Source organism: Tachyglossus aculeatus, chromosome 11 (assembly GCF_015852505.1).
Source record: "Tachyglossus aculeatus isolate mTacAcu1 chromosome 11, mTacAcu1.pri, whole genome shotgun sequence".
Classification (NCBI taxonomy): domain Eukaryota; kingdom Metazoa; phylum Chordata; class Mammalia; order Monotremata; family Tachyglossidae; genus Tachyglossus; species Tachyglossus aculeatus.
Genome location: NC_052076.1, coordinates 11007900 through 11027965, shown reverse-complemented (window position 1 = coordinate 11027965; position 20066 = coordinate 11007900).

The window sequence follows — 20066 nt, the reverse complement described above, 5'->3', positions numbered from 1 at the left end:
CTACTTCATGTGCTGTAAGGAACTATCGGTGCCTTTCTTGAATTAGATCAAGCAAGAAAATCAGGAATCTCTGCTAAATCTCTGCTAAAAGATTCCCCAGATGTTTTTTCAGATAAAAATACAGGGCATTTTGGGCAGGTAGAAATAGTAACTGTCTTATGCCGTTGAGTTGTCTCCGACCCACACCGAATCCACGGACACATCTCTCCCAGAACGCCCCACCTCCCTCTGCAATTGTTCTGGTAGGTGTATACATATAGTATTTATTAAATATCCACTCTTTGCAAAGCATTGTACTGGGAAAAATAAACAGCTGAGAAATAGACATGGTCTTTCGCCCTCCATTCTCCCATTCTTAGAATTTTCTGTAAAGATGGGGATGAGATACCTGTTCTCCCTCTTTAGAATCTGAGCCTCATGCGCAACAGGAATGGTGGCCAATTTGCTTATAATGTGTCTACCCCAGTGCTTACTATAGTGCTTGGAACATAATAAGTGCATGGCTTAGTAGAAAGAGCATAGGCTTGGGAGTCAGAGATCATGGGTTCTGATCCTGGCTCTGCCACTTGTCAGCTGTGTGACTTTGGACAAGTCACTTCACTTCTCTGTGCTTCAGTTACCTCATCTGTAAAATGGGGATTTAGACTGTGAGCCCCACCTGGGACAACCTGATAACCTTGTATCTCCCTCAGTGCTTAGAACAGTGCTTGGCACATAGTAAGTGCTTAACAAATACCATCATCATCATCAAGTGCTTAACTTATACCACCTTTATTATTATTAGGTTTAGTAATAATCAATCACTCATATTTATTGAATGCTCACTGTGTGCAGGAGTAGCGTGTTCTAGAGGAGCAGCCCAGTCTAATGGATAGAGCATGGGCCTGGGAGTCAGAAGGTCCTAGGTTTTAATCCCTGCTCCACCACTTCCCTGCTGTGTGACCTTGGGCAAGTCACTTTGCTTCTCTGTGCCTCAGTTCCCTCATCTGTAAAATGGGGATTAAGGCTGTGAGCCCTATGTAGGACAAGGACTGTGTCCAACCCGAGTATCTTGTATCTACCCCAATGCTTAGAACAGTGCCTGACACATAGTAAGTGCTTTACAAATACAATAATAATAATCACTTGGCAGAGGCCAATAACAGAGTTGGTAGATGTGTTCCCTGCCCAACAGGGAGCTTATGATCTATAGCAGGTGACAAACATTGAAATAAATTATGGCTATGTATGTAAGCGCTGTGAAGCTGAGTGGGTGGTGAATAAAGAGTACAATCCAAGAGTAAGAGTGACAAAGAATAAGACTAAAATGCAGGTGGGTTTAGAGGAAAATACAATATGAGAGATGAAATAAAAAATTCTTAGATTGTGAGCCCCTGGAAGGAACAATGTACATAATGTTGAATTTATGCAAATATGGTGACACTGAATAGAACAGGAGCAATAAATAATATAAACACAAGAACGATGTAAAAAACAAAGCTCTGAGTTCAAAAGGTCGGGTGAAGCGGTGTGGCCTAGTATAAAGAGGACGGGCCTTGGGATCAGATGACCTGAGTCCTAGTCTCAACTCTGCCATTTGCCTGCTGTGTGACCTTGGATAAGTCACTTTATTTTTCTGTGCCTCAGTTTCCTTATCTGTAAAATGGGGATTCAATACCTGTTCTCTCTCATACTTAGACTGTGGGTCCCAGGTGGGACAAGAACTGTGTCTGACCTGAAAATCTTGTATCTACCTTATAGCTTAGTATGGTGCTTAGCACACAGTAAGAGTTTAACAAACATTTTCTTTATCTTAGAATAACTTACTGTGGCTTCCTGCTTTTGATACATTTGGTACTGCTTTTAGTTTGAACCTAATCTGCCATTTTTTTAATGGACTTTCTTGGTCTCTTCACTTGGGGGAGCTTTCCACTTTTTAAAGGATGAATTTTTTTTTCCTCGACCTCTTTTTACTTGCCAGTTATTCAGTCATTGTTTCTTTTTTCAACATCTGCTTCATTTTATTTTGTTCTGGGTTGTTCATTTTGCTTGAGCCTCTAGCATGGTTTTTGTAAACAGCCTTCTGACTTCTGATAGCTTCTTTTTTCATTCTTTTCCCAAGGTAGATCTGCCTTTTATGATTCCCTCATAAACCTTTCCAGGGCCTCCTTCCCCTTCTGTCTCTCCCTATGGGATACCTTACCTTTGGCTACCTGCTCTGATGGATACCCCCCCCGCCCCCAATTTCCCCAGTTCAGTTTGAGTTGAGCCCAGTAACATCTTTAGCACTTAGAACATCAGCCACACTTTACAGTTACCAATTTACATCCACTATGTATTTATTCATCAGTGCATCTTTCCATACTTCTGCTATTAACAACCGTATCTCTGTTCTCTCTCCTGCTTCTTCTATTTGTAGGTAGCTTATGTCTGCTTCCTGATTAAACTGGAAGCTCCTTGAGGGCTTTGACATCTCTTGTACTTTCCCAAATGCTCAGTTCGATGCTCTGCAAGGAGCAGGAGCTAAATAAATACGTTTGACGGGCAGATTGATTACAGTCGTCCTTACTATCATTTAATAGCCTTGTGGGATTTTTTTGGCCTTTCCTCTCCAACAAAAATATTAAGTTAATCATGTCTTGATCAATATTGCAAAGCAGCTTTCCCTCATATACTTCTTGCCCTCGGTCCAGTCCACTAATCAGAATTAAAATGTAAGCCTTCTCTTGAGACATCTTGCTGGAATAGTCATGCCATGATTTATAGTAAGAACAACAATAGTAACTGTGGTATTTGTAAAGTTCTTACTATGTGCCAAGCACTGGGGTAGATGCAGCATAATCAGATTGGAGGACACAGTCCCTGTGCCAGTTGGGGCTCACGGTCTGAGAGAGAGAGAGAAAACAAGGTATTCTAATCCCCATGTTACAGGGGAGGAAACAGAGGCCCAGAGAAGTTAGGTGACTCACCCATGGCCACACAACAAGCAAATGGTAGAGCCAGGATCAGAATCCAGGTCTTTTGACTCCCAGTCCTGTGTTCTAGAGGAGTTCACCCTTTTCCCTTTCCCCTGTCTCTTTTCCTTTTACTGTTCACTTTCTCCTCTCCCCTTTCCATTTCTCCTCTGGTTCCTTGCTACCTTTTTCTAGATATTCTCTCCTTTTTCTCTTTTAATAATAATTATGGTATTTGTTCAGTGCTTACTATGTTCCAGGCACTGTACTATGCGCTGGGCTGACTATGAGCAAATCAGGTTGGACACAGTCTCTGTCCCTCCTGGGGCTCACAGTTTCCTTTGATGCTTCTCACCTCCTTGGCCTCCAGTGCCTCCCTCTTCCAGCCCCACAAACGAGAGAGAGAGAGAGAGAGAGAGAGAGAGAGAGAGAGAGAGAGAGAGAGAGAGACACAGTGGTTCTCTTCTATCCCAGTTTGGTGTTCAGTTTTCGGGTCCTCTTTGATTGGAAACCAAAGGAGAGGAATCATTTACATAAAGGATATTGTAGGGGATTTAAAGGAGGGAAGTTTAAAGTGAAAAGACCATTTTAGCAGGGAACATTTAGTGGGAAGAAAGAGAGAGGCTGGAGGACAGTCAGGGAATATTTTGGTCATTTTGTTGCAGGGCGACCAGGTCTGTTTCAACCCCAGGGCCGGAGGGACGGTCACTCAGGTTGCATTGTCCTGAAGAGTCCCTTTGGCCACCCTGACAGCCCCCTCCTCTTTCTCAAATTGGTACCCCTGGAGGCTAAAGCTATCTCTTGCCTAATTGGGCAGCTGAGTGTGTGCACAGAGGCAGGGGATTCTGAACCCTTGGAAAGACAAGAAGGAGCAAACCTGGACCTTTGGGATGCTGTTGGACTTTCCTTCTCTGAGAACTTTTGTTTGGCTTTGGCCTAGATGGCGGCCTTATTCGAGGAGTGGCAGAAAGGAGATCTTTGTGAAGCTAAGGGATTTGACCACTGGAATATGAGGAGAAAAACTCTCTGGAGGAAAGCTGAACAAACCAATTCATAAAGAAACTTGTTTCTGAACATGGACAAATAGCCCCTTACAACTCCAAATCTATAAATGTTAAAGTTCCAAGTTTAAAAGGAGAACCATCACTGTGTGATCTAGTCAAATACAATTTTATTTTTAATATGGACTCATGTGACTCCTGGGGCCACGAAGAAGTAATTAAACCTGCAAACTAAAAGTTACATTCACTTAAGATTAACGTTTGGTTAAGCACTTTTTTAATGATATTTGTTAGGCACTTACTATGTGTCAAGCACTGTTTTAAATGCTAGAGTAAATACAATACAAGCAGATCAGACACAGTCCCTGCCCCTTATAGGGTTCACAGTCCAAGTAGAGGGTGATCAGGAATTGAATCCCCATTTAGCAATTGAGGAAACTAAGGTACAGAGGAGTTAAGTGACTTGCTCAAGGTTTTGCAGCAGGCAACTGGTAGAGCCAGGATCAGATCCCAGGTCCTCTAACTCCCAGGCCATGCTTTATCCACTAGGCCACACTGCTTATCACTTCCTCTCCTGTGCACAACATTTTAGGGGATAAAGTTAGAAGATGATACAGGTGGTCCCCCAAAAGGAATATGGGGTGATTTGACCAGAGATGGAAAAAAAAAACCATGTACGAAACATCTGGCTGATTTGCTGGAGGAAACTAGACCCGCTTAATCTCGGCCATTCTCATTTGAAAAGCTATCAAAAGGTGTTTGCAAATACGTATGATTTCTTTAAAATGGAGGCAAGAAGAACATTTTCCAATTACAGACCTGGTGATTGCTTCAGCTTGTTTAATTAATGGATTGTGCATCTGTTTGCTGAGACATTTTGAATATGTTTTCTGGAGTTCTTTAATTAGTTACAAAAGCTGCAGGTGTACTGGCAGAGGCTATTAGTAAAGCTGGGATGTGTTCCAAAAGAGAAAATCTCTATAATGTAAATATTTAGCTGTAAGATTATGAGTTTTATTTTTAAGTTCTCTACCCCATTTGATCTGTGAGCTTCAGTGTAAAATATTCCAGTTTCACCTAGAATCAGAATAAAGGGGTTTTCACTATGTAAGACAGTTCTATCATATGTTTGGCAAAGCAATTCCAGATTTAGCCCAAGTATTCACCAATCCCTCAAGCCAAGCTGCTGCATGATATCTGTTATGAAGAGACACCCACTTTGGCTCATTGCAGTAACACTGCCAGATAAAGGAGACTGCCTTACCAGGGATGTAGTGCCAGAGGGTTAATGATCTGCATTTTTTTCTCACCTGGAGTTTATGAGAAATAAGAGCCATCAGCTCTGAAATATGATGCTGTCATTCACAAGCATTTCAAGGCTGAGTTTTGAGAATCTCTAGAGTAAGCGAGTGTTTGTTCTAGAGTGGAGAGAGCAGGCCCAAGTGAAGGACCAAATTAACATTCTTTCATTGACTAATGAAGGTGGATTTTCTAGGGGAACCTGTTCATTAGACTGGGGGATATTTTTCAACATGTCACGCTGATGGTGGCAGTGGTAGTGATGATGATGATGCTGGTGATGGTGAAGTCTCCCATCGTAAAGGATGGAAGAGTCTTAGTCCAGTCATGAAACCTTAGGACCATAAGTGCTCATGAAATACCATTGATTGATTGATTGAGAACTTGTGTGGAGGCATTGATTAGAGTACTGGTGGTTTGATAATAATAACAATAGTAATGATAATTGTGGTATTTGTTAAGTGCTTACTGTGTGCAAGCACTAAGCACTCTACTAAGGGTTGGGGTAGGTATTAGATAATGAATTCCATGTGGGGTTCACAGTTTAAGTAGGAGGGAGAACAGGTATTGAATCCCCATTTTGCAGATGAGGGAACTGAGGCATAGAAAGTTAAGTGCTTTGCCTGAAGCCACCCAGCAGGCAGGTGGCAGAGCCAGGATTAGAACCCAGGTTCTCTGACTCCCAGGCCTGTGCTCTTTCCACTAGGCCATGCTGCTTCTCCATTAGGTCAGACCTTCTCTCTCTTTCACGAGCACAAATTCTCATTTCTCGTGAAGACATCTGAGCCTTTGGACATCTCCATGGTTCTGGATTTCTACAGGAATGCCAGGAGATCTACATGCTTTACCATTTCCCATGCCCTGGACTTCAGCAGACACTGGCGTTAAGGTCACATCTTCCTATTTTCCCCCCATTTTTTCTACACGTTGAAGGGCTTCCTTTTCTATGCTTCAGGTTGAGAAGGCAGTATGGTCATGTCTGCCCATTTTGGCCCAGTTTTTCCTACGTGCTGCAAGATTTCCTTTTCTATGGTTCAGATTGAAATGGTGTATGGTTGGACCCACCTTGTTGGGCTAGAGGAGGCAGAGCAAACTCCTCGAGGGTAGGGATCAAGTCTATTAACACTGAGTACATAGTCCTGTGCCTTGCATCCAGTCGATACGGAATCAATGATCGATTGATTGATCTGGGGAAAGGTAAGGTTCAGGTAGTGTTAAGATGGCTGGGGAGACATGGAGGATTACGGGTCATGGACATAATTTTCTGTCATTAATCCCATTCAGCAGCAGGAGGTGAGACATTTGGGTAATGTGAGCCTTCATGCCTTGGCAGCTGGGGGAAACTTTCACAGGTGGAAAAAGCCCGGGAGTCAGAGGACCTGGGTTCTAATCCTGGGTCTGCCTTGCTTGCTGTGTGACCACGAGAAAGTCACCTAACTTCTCTGTGCCTCAGTTTCCTCAACGGTAAAATGGGGATTCAATACCTGTTCTCCCTCCTACTTAGAATATGAGTCCCATGGGGGATGGCGACTGTCTGACCTGATTGACTTGTGTTTACCTCTGCACTTAGAACAGTGCTTGACACATAGTAAATGCTTAACAAAGACTATAATAACAATAGTTATTATTTAGACACTGGGAAAATCAGGCTCATATTTATGAACTCCCTGAAACCTACAAAAGATTTACAGAAAAGTTTTTTTGGGGGGATGGAGGGGTCAGTGGTTTCTTGCCTTAACACATCTCTTTCCCCCATCCTTCTAGGCTTCAAAAGCTCTGGGTTCTCTCTGCCAGTGCTACAGTTATTTCTCTTAATCAGCTTCCTTATCCCTCCAAGTTTTGTTGTAGCAGGGTTTCCCGGTTTCTCTCCCCAATTTTCTTCGATTGTGCTCTCTCAAGCACTTAGTTCAATGTTCTGCACACAATAGGTGCTCAGTAGATAGTATCCATTGAATGTTTTTTTCCCGGACTGGCCAGGGTTGTGCTGTTAGGGACAAACTTTCTATCAATAGTATTTATTGAGCACTTACTGTGTGCAGAGCACTGTACTAATACTAAGTGTATTAAATAATACAACAGAGTTTGTAGACACGTTCCCTGCCCACAACGAGCTTACAGTCTATAGGATATTCACCACCAATAGAGTAATAGAGAATGAGAGTAACAAAAAAGTCGTAACTACTTGTTTCTCTATGGGACATGAGTCAAATGTACAGACACTTTTATTAAAGTACTGTTGAAAACGAAAGGATAAAATGATCACATAGGGATATTTTTCAGAGTCGTGGTGATTTGTATAAAACATACCCGTGCTTTCAATGTGTAAATAAAAGTGAACCCAAACATATATGTTCAAATGTCTTGGAGAAACCCCACCGGGTATAGTGTAAGAAGCCAAACTTTAAGCACTAAACATGCTGCAATTAAATTGTATTTAGTTTCCAGTTTGGGATGGCAGTAAAGGGAAAGACATTTCCAGTGATATTTCAAACTAAAAGCCACTTCAGTAGTGGCTGAGAATTTCTTCTAAAGGTTTAAAAAGAAGAATGTTTTCCTCTGAGAACTTTTTAAAAAAAATCCAATAGCCTGTTTCCCTCAGCCGAGCTACAATGTACGTTTTACTCAGTTTAATAACGGAAAACTCTTTTTCTATTATTTTAACTAAAAGCCTCCCTTTTGACATAAAACCAAAGAAGCATTTACACTTCCTACATTGTGGTTTTTCTTCACTTCTCAAAGCCAAAGCTGTTCAATTAAATATCAGCTGAGGGTTCTTTCAAGGCAGGGACCTCTGGAAATTGCTCGAACCCTTTAACATTTAGAGAAGCATATTTATAGAAGTAGAATGTCTTTGTGTTTGGTCTTGCTTTTCACAAAGGTAAAAACTCCATCTACTCCCCTCCACAATAAACCAATTCCATTTCAGCCTTGGCCGTTAGGAGGCATGGAAAGGGCCCCAGATAATGTCTGTGTCAATGTAAAAGACTCCTTTTACCAGATGCCCTCCAAGGTAGACCTCGGGTAAGTTTTTACTCCCCTGGAAGGTGAGCGAACCCCTCTTCCTCGGCCCCTATGACCAATGCCACTGTAACTGGCATAGAGTTTTCTCCTGTTTCTATCCATCAGTGGTATTTACTGAGCATTTACAATATGCAGAGCACTGTATTGAGCTCTTGGGAGACTACAATACAACAAAGCCAACAGACGTGTTCCCTGCATATAATGAACTCACAGTCTATGGGGGGAGACAGACATGAATATGAATAAATAATTTATATTAAGTAATTTAAAGATATGTAATTCAGTGTTGTGGGGTTGGGGGTGGGAAATGGCCAAAGGTCACAAAGATTCAAGTGCATAGGTGACACGGAAGGGAGAACAGGCAAGGGAAAAGAGGGCTTCATTGGGAAAGGTCTCTTGGAGAAGATGTGACCTTAATAATGCTTTGAGGGTAGAGTGAGCAGTGATCTGGTATATACGGAGTGAGAGGGAGTTTCAGGCTAGGGGGAGGATGTGGGAATGGCTCAGTGGTGAGATGGTTGAGATCGGGGCAGAGTGAGTAAGCTGGCAGTAGAGAAGCAGGGTGTGTGGACTGGAGTGAAGTAGATTAGTTAGGTGAGGTAGGATGGGGCGACCTGATTGTTTTCAAGCCGGCGGTGAGGAGTTTCTGTTTGATGCGGAGGTAGATGGGTGACCATTGGAGGTTCTTGAGAAATAGGGACACATGAACTTAACGTTTTTGTTGATAAATGATCTGTGCAGCAGAGTGAAGTAGTATGGATTGGAGTTGAGAGAGACAGGAGGCAGGGAGGTCAGCAAGGAGACTGATGCAGTAGTTAAGGACGGATGGAATAAGTGCTTGTATCAGCATGGTAGCAATTTGGATGGAGAGGAAAGGACGGATTTTAGCGATGCTGTGAAGGTAGAACCAACAGAATTTGGTGACACATTGAATATGTAACCAAAGTATCAACCCAACACTATCCACCCTCTGTATTTATGACTATGGGTACCCTCAGCTGTTTATTCATTTATTTATTCTGATATTTCACCCTGACATTTCTGCTCTTCTGACTATCTGATCCTCATCCATCCCCCTGCTTCCACTGTCAGCAAATCATTTTGGTTTCTTTGTCGTCTCTTCCTTCCCTCGCCCTGTCAATTAGGTTGGGATTTCCTTGTGGGCAGGGAACATGTGTTTTGCTTCTGAGATATTTCCCCACTGGCTTAGTACACTCTCCGGCACTTGGGAAATGCTCCAGCAATAAGAACTGGGGTATTTATTAAACACTTACTCTGTGCAAACCACATATGTATATATAATTTGTGGTATTTGTTCATTCATTCATTCATTCAATCAATCATATTTATTAAGAGCTTACTGTGTGCAGAGCACTGTACTAAGCACTTGGGAAGTACAAATTGGCAACATATAGAGATGGTCCCCACCCAACAACGGGCTCTACTGTGTGCCATGCACTGTTCTAAGCCTCAGGGTGGACACAAGGTTGGACACAGTCCATGTCCCACATAGGGCTGAGGTGATTGAGGCATAGAGAAGTGAAATGACTTGCCCAAGGTCGCACAACCGACAAGTGACGGAGCTGGGATTAGAACTCAGGACCTCTGATCCCCAGTGCCGGGCTCTTTCCACTTGGCCACACCTCCACTCCTTCTAAGGGGCCTGTGGGAGAAGCAGGTCAAGGACTCCAGTAGGTTAAAACTCTTCGCCTTTCCATTCCTCAGTTCCGCCAAGTAAACAGTGGAGTTAAGGAGCAGTTTATTTCTAAAGCCGTTCGGAAGCCTTGAGTGCTAGAGGATTGTGGGTCTGGTGGCTGGTGACTTCAGGTGGCGGGCTGGGCAGGCTTAGCAGCTTCCCTCTGCCACAGCTTGTTCTCCCACTTGAGCCACTGAGAAGCAGCCTGGCCTAGTGGAAAGAGCACAGGCCTAGGATTCAGAGGTCAGGTGTTCTAATCATTCATTCATTCAATCAATCGTATTTATTGAGTGCTTACTGTGTGCAGAGCACTGTACTAAGCGCTTGGGAAGTACAAGTTGGCAACAGATAGACACGGTCCTTACCCAACAACAGGCTCACAGTCTAGAAGGGGGAGATAGACAACAAAACAAAACATGTGGACAGGTGTCAAGTTGTCAGAATAAATAGAATTAAAGCTAAATAATAATGATGGAATTTTAAATGCACAGCATTAACAAAATAAATAGAATAGTAAATATGTACAAGTAAAATAGAGTAATAAATCTGTACAAACATATATACAGGGAGGGGAAGGAGATAGGGCGGGGGGGATGGGGAGGAGGAGAGGAAAAGGGGGGCTCAGTCTGGGAAGGCCTCCTGGAGGAGGTGAGCTCTCAGTAGGGCTTTGAAGGGAGGAAGAGAGCTAGCTTGGTGGATGTGCGGAGGTTGGCATTCCAGGCTAGGGGGAGGACGGGGGCTGGGGGTCAACGACGGAAAGGCAAAATCCTAGCTCTGCCAGTTGCCTGCCGTGTGACCATGGGCACGTCACTTAATTTCTGCATGCCTCAGTTTCCTCAGCTATATAATGAGGATTCAATACCTGTTCTCCCTCTACCTAGATTGTAAACCTCATGTGGGACAGGGATTGCATCTGACCATAGGAACTTGTAACTACCCCAGCACTTAGATCAGTGTTTAACAAATACCATAATTATTATTTCTACAGACATCACCGGTATATATTTCAAAGCAAAAGAGAACTGGTAAATATCACTAAATGTGATCCAGCGCTTAGAACAGTGCTTTGCACATAGTAAGCGCTTAACAAATACCATTATTATTATATTATTAACTCATCATTGCCATGGCTTGCTTTCCCTAATCCGCTAACAGGGATGTCTTATTTTTTTGTTTGTATTGTTTTTGTTTCCAGTCACTTCAGAAGCTATTCTTAATGGAAAATTGTAAATGCTTCGCTCAAGTGATCCCTGGGGGTAGTTAGGGTTGATTGTATGTCCACCAGCCACAAACCTGCCTCAGGTATGTTCCAGACTTGTATTTTATCAAGGCTTACATCTCAATCACCAAACACCAGCTGTACTTTCCCTTCTGCTGAAAGATACTATCAATCAATCAATCAATCGTATTTATTGAGCGCTTACTATGTGCAGAGCACTGTACTAAGCGCTTGGGAAGTACAAATTGGCATCACATAGAGACAGTCCCTACCCAACAGTGGGCTCACAGTCTAAAAGGGGGAGACAGAGAACAGAACCAAACATACCAACAAAATAAAATAAGTAGGATAGAAATGTACAAGTAAAATAAATAAATGAATAAATAAATAGAGTAATAAATATGTACAACCATATATACATATATACAGGTGCTGTGGGGAAGGGAAGGAGGTAAGACGGGGGGATGGAGAGGGGGACGAGGGGGAGAGGAAAGAAGGGGCTCAGTCTGGGAAGGCCTCCTGGAGGCCTAGAGGAGGAGGATACTAGAGGAGGATACCCTTCTCTCCCACCTGCCCACTGAGAAATTCATGACCCCTAGAGGGCCCGAGATCAGACTGAAGCAGCTAAGCTGAGGACTAGATGGAGGCCTCCAAGATGTTGTGGGACATTCTGTCTGGAGAAATAGAGGCTACCCTAATGTACAGGCCACTGTTCATTACCAGGGTATCCAGGGAGCTGGGATTGAGGAACAGTCTGATTATTATTATTAGTAATAGTAATAATAATAGCAATAGTGGTATTTTTTTAAGTGCTTACTATGTACCAGGCACTGTACTAAGCACTGGAGTAGATACATGGTAATTGGGTTGGACACAGTGCCTGTCCCACATTGGGCTCACAGTCTTCATCCTCAATTTATAGATGAGGTAACTGAGGTACAGAGAAGTGAGATCACTTGCCCAAGGTCACACAGCAGGTAAGTGGCAGAGCTGGGATTAGAACCCAGGACCTCCCGACTCCCAGGCCTGTGCTCAACCGACTAAGCCATGCTACTTCCCCCTCGGAGAATGTCCCACAGCTCTCCGGCATGGTCTGCTTTAAATCAGAATTTAGCTGAAACTCAAAACTCCCTTCCTACACAAAACTCCAGTTCCTTGCTATTTCATTTCTGGAGCAGTTCTTTCTCTTGAACATGGTAAAACCTTCTTCAGCCCCACAGTACGTACGGACATATCCATAATTTATTTATTGATGTTAATGTCTGTCTCCCTGTCTAGACTGTGAGTTCAGTGTGGGCAGAGAATGTGTTTACCAACTCCATTTACGTACTCTCCCAAGCACCTAGTACAGTGCTCTGCACACAGTAAGCTGTCAATAAATATGACTGATTGATTAACATACCCCAAGAGGCAGTGTGGCCTAGCGGAAATCAGTCAATGATAGTTGTTGTGTGCAGAGCACTCTACTAAATGCCTGGAAAGACAATGGGCCTGAGAGTCAGAGAATCTGGGTTCTAATCCCTGCTCTGTCATGCAACGTAGTCTAGTTGATAGAGCACGGGCCTCAGAGTCAGAAGGACCTGGCTTCTAATCCTGGCTTTGCCACTTGTCTGCGGTGTGGCCTCAGGCAGTCACTTCACTTCTCTTTGCCTCAGTTCCCTCATCTGTAAAATGGGGGGAGAGGAGGAGGAGGAGGAGGCGCTGAGCCGTCCGGGCCGCCCCCCCACCAGCGATCCGCGGCGGGAGCCGGGGCCCACCCCCGACACCCACAACACGGCAGCGGCGAAGACCTCGTCGGGGCGTCCGACCTCCTCAAAGATCGTTTGCATTTTGCCACGCTGAGGAATAAACCCAAAAGCACCGTAAATACCCATTACTTCTGCACCGATGAGGAGCTGGTGCATGAAAATTTTTATGCAGGTTTTGGACCTCTGAACTTGGCAATGGTATACAGATATTGCTGTAAGCTAAAGAAGCTAAAATCATTCAGTTTATCAAGAAAGAAAATCGTGCATTGCACCAGTTTTGATCAACGGAAACGAGCAAATGCAGCATTTTTAATAGGTGCCTGTGCCATGAGGGAACCGAGGCACAGAGAAGTTAAGTGACTTGCCCAAGGTCACACAGTAGGTAAGTGGAAGATACCGGAATTAGAACCCATGACCTTCTGACTCCCAGGTTCGTGCTCTATCCATTAGGCCATGCTGCTTCTCCTGCCCACCTGTACTTTCCTATCTGTCCTAGAGGGTGATGTGATTCAGTGTTCACTGAATCTGAAAATGATTCCAGTTGCAACCAATTATGTACATATGTATAATTCTATTTATATTGATGCCTGTTTACTTGTTTTGATGTCTGTCTTCCCCCTTCTAGACTGTAAGCCTGGTTTGGGCAGGGATTGTCTCTATTACTGAATTGTACTTTCCAAGCGCTTAGTACAGTACTCTGCACACAGTAAGTGCTCAGTAAATACTATTGAATGAATGAATGATGAACCACACCTGAGCACTTTGCAGATCAGAATTCCAAACAACCTGAGCACTAAATAGGACTCGCCTGCACTAAATAGGAATAAGTGACGTGCTGAGCATTTTCCTGTCATGAGAATTCATGGCTCTGAGTACAAAGTCAGCCATGCACCAATGCCTCTCAGCTGCTGCCCAGAGGTTAAAGCCAAATCATCCCTGCCAAATGGGCCAGAGGCTCATTTAAAGCACTTACTCACCTTGCCCCCTCCTACCTCACCTTGCTACTCTCCTACTACAACCCAGCCCGCCCACTTCGTTCCTCTAACGCTAACCTTCTCACTGTACCTTGATCTCCTCTACCTCACTGCCGACCTCTCACCCACATCTTACCTCTGGCCTGGAACGTCCTTCCTTCTCATATCTGACGGATAATTGCTCTCCCCCACTTCAAAACCTCATTGAAGGCACGTCTCCTCCAAGAAGCTGTCCCTGACTGAATCCTTCTCTCTTTTTCCTTCCTCTCCCCCTCGTCCCCCTCTCCATCCCCCCGTCTTACCTCCTTCCCTTCCCCACAACACCTGTATATATGTATATATGTTTGTACATATTTATTACTCTATTTATTTATTTATTTTACTTGTACATATCTATTCTATTTATTTTATTTTGTTAATATGTTTGGTTTTGTTCTCTGTCTCCCCCTTCTAGACTGTGAGCCCACTGTTGGGTAGGGACTGTATATGTTGCCAACTTGTACTTCCCAAGCGCTTAGTACAGTGCTGTGCACACAGTAAGTGTTCAATAAATACGATTGATTGATTGATTGATTGACAGGGTCTGCATCCAGCCCGACTAGCTTGTATCTACCCGAGCGCTTAGTACAGTGCCTGGCACATAGTAAGCACTTAACAAATACCGCGATTATTATTACTATATTGCCTGCTGTGTGATCTTGGGCAAGTCACTTAATTTCTCTGTGCCTCAGTTTCCTCAATTGTAAAATGAGGATTTGGTATGTTTTCCCTCCTATTTAGACCATGAGCCCCTGAGAGACAGGGACAGGGACTGCCCTGATTCATTCAGTCGTATTTATTGAGTGCTTACTGTGTGCAGAGCACTGTTGAATGTGTACCTACCCCAGTGTTTAGAGCAGTGCTTATAGGAATGTTTAGAGCAGTGCTTGACACATAGCTAACACTTAACACATACCATAATTATCTCAACACATGTCATACTAAGGAGCACAGATTTCTTTGAAATTTTATGTTCTTTTATGCCCATTTTCCTTTCTCCCTTCCCTGGCCCAAGCTCCTTAGTTAAAATATATGTATGTATGTATGTATGTATATATATATATATATATATATTTTTTTTTTAGAACAGTAGGGGTCATCATTTCACTTTTGTAATTCTTCAGAGACATTACCCCAGTTCATTCTCTGCACTAACTGGATTTTCTTTTTGTTTATGGCATTAATCCCAAGGTTAAGGTTGGCCCGTGGTGAGCAATAATAAGTTTAACCTTTGGCTTTGCACAATAAGAAGCAATTTATCATTTTGAGTCTCTCTGGTAAAGTGCCGTTAACCTCTGTTCTGTTTAGGATAAATTGAGACAAGAGAACACTTGATATTAGTGATGTGCGGATAGGTACAAAGCACAGAGCTCATGTCCTTATTTTGTTACACAATTCTTTCACCTTATCTTTATTAGCAAACAATAAAATTCCTACCACCTTTTGTTTTCATAGTTTTTAGCTGCTGCCTGTACCCTGTGAAGGGCAATTTCACTAAGAATGGTTATCAAGTTCCGTTGACAAATCAAATTCCAGTATTTTTTTCTCAACTTATTTCAAAGGGATTAAAACAATGATGAAAACCTTGTGAAAGCGATGGCAGTCCAGAATAAGACCTCATGTGAGGTGTTCAGTCAATGGCTGTGTTGATTATAACATGGTTATTTCTGCACAAGTAATCAGGAAAGCGTCCTATTCCAAAGAACTGTTACAGTTAAAAATGAGTCATTGTCTTTGCTCATTGTTAGCCCTGAACGTTTACCTCCCGGGGTCCTGCCTTTGCAACGCACCTTTATTCCTACTTCTTTGTTTTCCTCCTCTTTTTTTTTTAAGTTTTCTGAGGCTTGGGTCTTCCAGTCTTCTGGGAAGCAGCATAGCCTAGTGGAAAGAGCTTGGGCCTGGGAGTCAGGGGATCTGGTACTAATTCCGGCTTCTTTACTTGTCAGCTTTTTGACCTTGGGGGAGTCAATTCCCTTCTCTGGGCCTCAGTTTCCTCATCTGTAAAATGGGAATTAAATCCGCTCCCTCCTATTTAGACTGTGACCACCATGTGGGTCCTGATTATCTTGTCTCTGCCCAGCTCTTAGTACAGTACTTGGCATGTAGTAAGTGCTTAACAAATACCACTATTACTATTATATGGGAAGTTTTTAGTTTCCTGAAGTATGTCTGATTTCTAATTTTGCAGCAGATCCAATTGCTGCCAAATAAATACTCCTAGGGAGTTGCTCCTTAAAGTGAATATCTTTCTGTCTACTTAAACCCGTTTGTCCATCTATGTATTCATCAATCATTCAATCAGTCATATTTATTGAGTGCTTACTGCATGCAGAGCAGTGTACTAAGCACTAAGGAGAGTACAATACCGCAGAGTTGTAGACCACATTCCCTGCCCACAACGAACCTACAGCCTGGAGGGAGAGGCAGACATTATAAATCAATGAATTATGGATGTGGACATAAGCACTTTGAGGCAGAGGGAGGGGTGAATAAAGGGAGCAAATTAGGGTAATGCAGAAGAGAGTGGGAGAAGAAGAAATGAGAGTTCAGTCAGGGAAGCCCTCTTGGAGGAGATATGCCTTCAGTAAAGCTGTGAAGGTGGGAGAGTAATTCTACTGGAGGATCTTTAGTAGGGAAACATGGACTGAGTTTTTGTTGAAATACCTATCTAGGGATCGATCTAGCTGATATCTTTATTTTTACTCATGGAGGAAAATATCGATGTCTTTTGAAAATCTGAGTTCCCCCACAAAGATCTAGCCTAAAGAAAGCAACCTGTACTAGCTGGGCCCATGGATGTCCCTGATAATAAGTGTGTCAGCCCTCCCAATCCTCCCTTCTCTCTCTACGGCACAACTGCATCCCCCAGTTGGACAGTGACGTTCTAAAAAAAAAACATCGGGTCAAGACAGTGTGGGTGTAGCTAAAGTGGACTGGTGGGGGAAAGCCAGCAAAATCATTAATGGGGGCCTCTTTATTTAGTCTCCTTGCTGTGCAAAGAATTCTCTCACTCCCTTTTGTCTCTAAGCTCCTTATGGGCAGGAAATGTATCTACCAACTCTGTTGTATTGTGCTCTCCCAAGTGCGTGGTGCAATGTTCTGCACACAGTAAGCACTCAATAAATACTATTGACCGGTTGATTGATTGATAACTTGCGTATGGTGAATTAATCAGGGATGGCTTCCTGGAGAATGTGGGTTTTTAGGAGGGTTGTGCAGAGGAGGCTCCTCTCAGGGTCGCACCTGGAGAGTTTCCGATATTCTACCAGTCTCGACTGCGGGAGGGAGAGTCAGGCAGAGCCCTGTCCATTCTGTTCCTAGCTTGGGTAGCGGCTAGCAAATGGAAGGCAGCCTGCTACAAGTCAGAACTTACCTGTGCTGGACAGCAGTGGCAAGAGAGAGTGTTGAGGGTGGAAAATCAAGTTTACTTCACGGAAAGAGGTGGTGGTAAACCATTTCCATATTTTTACCAGGAAAACTCTCTGGATACACTATCAGAACGATTGCAGATGGAGGTGGGCCATTCTGGGAGAGCTATGACCCTGATATCACTCCAGATCGGAGACAACTTGACAGCATTAGACAAGTGCAGATGGGGAGAGCTGTGAGCTGACAGATTAGAGGGAAGTAGTGTGGCCTAGTGGAAAAAGCATAGGCCTGTGAGCTAGAGGGCCTGGGTTCTAATTCCAGATTTGCCACATACCTGCTGTGTGATCCTGGGAGAGGCACTTTGCTTATCTGTGCCTCAGTTTCCTCAACTGTAAAATGGGGATTCAATACCTACCCCACTTCATACAAGAAAAGCAGCTGGGCACAGTGGATAGAGCACGGGCCTGGGAATCGGAAGGTCATGAGTTCTAATTCCGGCTCATCCACTTGTCTGCTCTGTGACCTCGGACAAGTTGCTTCACTTCTCTGGGCCTCTGTTACCTCATCTGTAAAATGGGGATGGAGACTGTAAGCACCACATGGGACAGGGACTGTGTCCAACCCAATTTGCTTGTATCTACCCCGTGCTTAGTTCAGTGCTGGACACATAGTAAGCACTTAACAAATACCATAATTTTATTATTATCATTATGTGAGGCAGACTGTGTCTGACAGAATTATCTGGATCTACCCCAGTGCTTGCACACAGTAAGCACTTAACAAATCACAATTACTATTATTATTTATCATTTCAGCTAATTTTTCTGATCGACTGCTTTGACTTCAGTGCACACTGCCGATAGTGGGACTTCAGGACCCAGATCCCTAGAGAGAAAAGGAGTGATTTCAACCTTTAAAGCAAAGAACATTGGTTATTTCCCAGCCATGTATCCTCAGCTATCGACAGAGCCATCACTGAATATGCCAGCAAAAGCACGATTCCGGAGTTCACGATTTGGTGTAAGCAATTTGGCCTTTTTGTTTTTAAACCTAGATGGATTTGATTTAGTGTACACATAATAACTCTTTGATAGCCTCCCAGTTACACATGACAACAAGCTATGTCTTTGTGATGGACTAATAACGAGACATGGCATTAAGAGAGGTTTTCCTTCCCCCAAAGCTCAAAATGCCACACCAGTGTCATCGTGTCTGAACTTCCAACATCCCAGGCCTTTCCTGTTTAAGAGATGCCAGGTTTTAATGCCCCTGGACTGTTGGCCATGGGATTGGGCCGTGTGCCTGAATTATTATTAGTCATACAATGGGTCACAGCACCTGCAGCTGTTGAGAGCTCAGCAGCTGTTTCCTCCAAGGTAACATTCTTTTGTTATTAGGGCTGTTTCCTTTGGCCTGCAATAATGCCTGGCTCTCCTGGTGGGGGAGAAGGGGGATCTGGTCCTGCTTTTGCCTGTGGGGATTTATTATCTCCTGGTCAATAGGGGTTGTATACAGCTCTTGACAGGCCCTGACATGAGATCTGTGAAGCTCCAAACCATCATACTCTAAAGGAGGTGGCTATTTCTGGAATCCAGTGAAAGACAGAGCTCATTCAGGCAACTCTTTTTCTTTTTCCTTTTCTTTTGTTTATCGTATTTGATAAGCACTTATTATTTACCAGTTACTGTACTAGGCACTGGGGTAGACACAAGCTAATCGGGTTGGACCCAGTCCCTGTTCCACATGACGTGGTCTTCATCCCCATTTTACAGATGAGGTAACTGAGATCCAGAGAAGTGAAGGAACTTTGCCTAAGATCACATTGCAGACACAGAGCAGAGCCGGGATTAGGATCCAGATCCTTCTGACTCCCAGGCCCGTGCTGTAGCCACAAGTCTATGCTGCTTTCTTCGATTTTGTCCTCTAAAGGGGGTTCAATGGGCTTTCCCAGCAGTAACCTGTGAATGGCTTCTGATTTCCAACCTGTCAGTGACGTGTTGCAACAGATTGCCCATTTGTTGGTAACAGGAGTTCCTCTCTCACTAGGATCCTCTAGGTTTAACAATTCCAAGTATCCAGGGCAGAGATCATGAAGATTTACTCTTTTGGACTTTCCTAAGCACTTAGTAGTGCTCTATACAGAGAAAGTGCTCAATAAATATCGTTCATTGAGGGATTCCTGGAGGGAGAGGCAAGATTCCCAATCTCACAGGCCCCCAAAGTCTCTCACTGCACTTTTATGACCAGGACGAAAGAAATTTCACTTCCTGTCTGTCATATGAGTTGAAAAGTCATACTTTTTTTTGGTATCTGTTAAGTTCTTACTGTGTGCCAGGCACTGTACGAAGTAATCAGTTTGGACACAGCTCATGTCCCAAATGGAGCTCACAGTCTTAATCCCCACTTTACAGATGAGGTAACTGAGGCACAGAGACGTTAAGTGACTTACCCAAGGTCACACGACAAAGTCAAGTGGAGGAGCCAGGATTAGAACTCCAGTGCTTCTGACTCCCAGGCCTGTGCTCTAGCCACTAGGCCTTGCTGCTTCCCTACTAAGCCATGCTGCTTCACTTACTTACTTTCCATCAATCAATCCTTAGTATTTTTTGAGTGCTTGTGGTGTGCAGAGCATTCAATGCTATTTATTGAGCTCTTACTGTTTGCAAGATACTGTACTAAGTGCTTTGAAGTGTACAAGGGAGTTAATAGACATGATCCCTGCCCTCAAGGTGTTTATAGTTTAGCAGAGGAGAAATCAATCAATCAA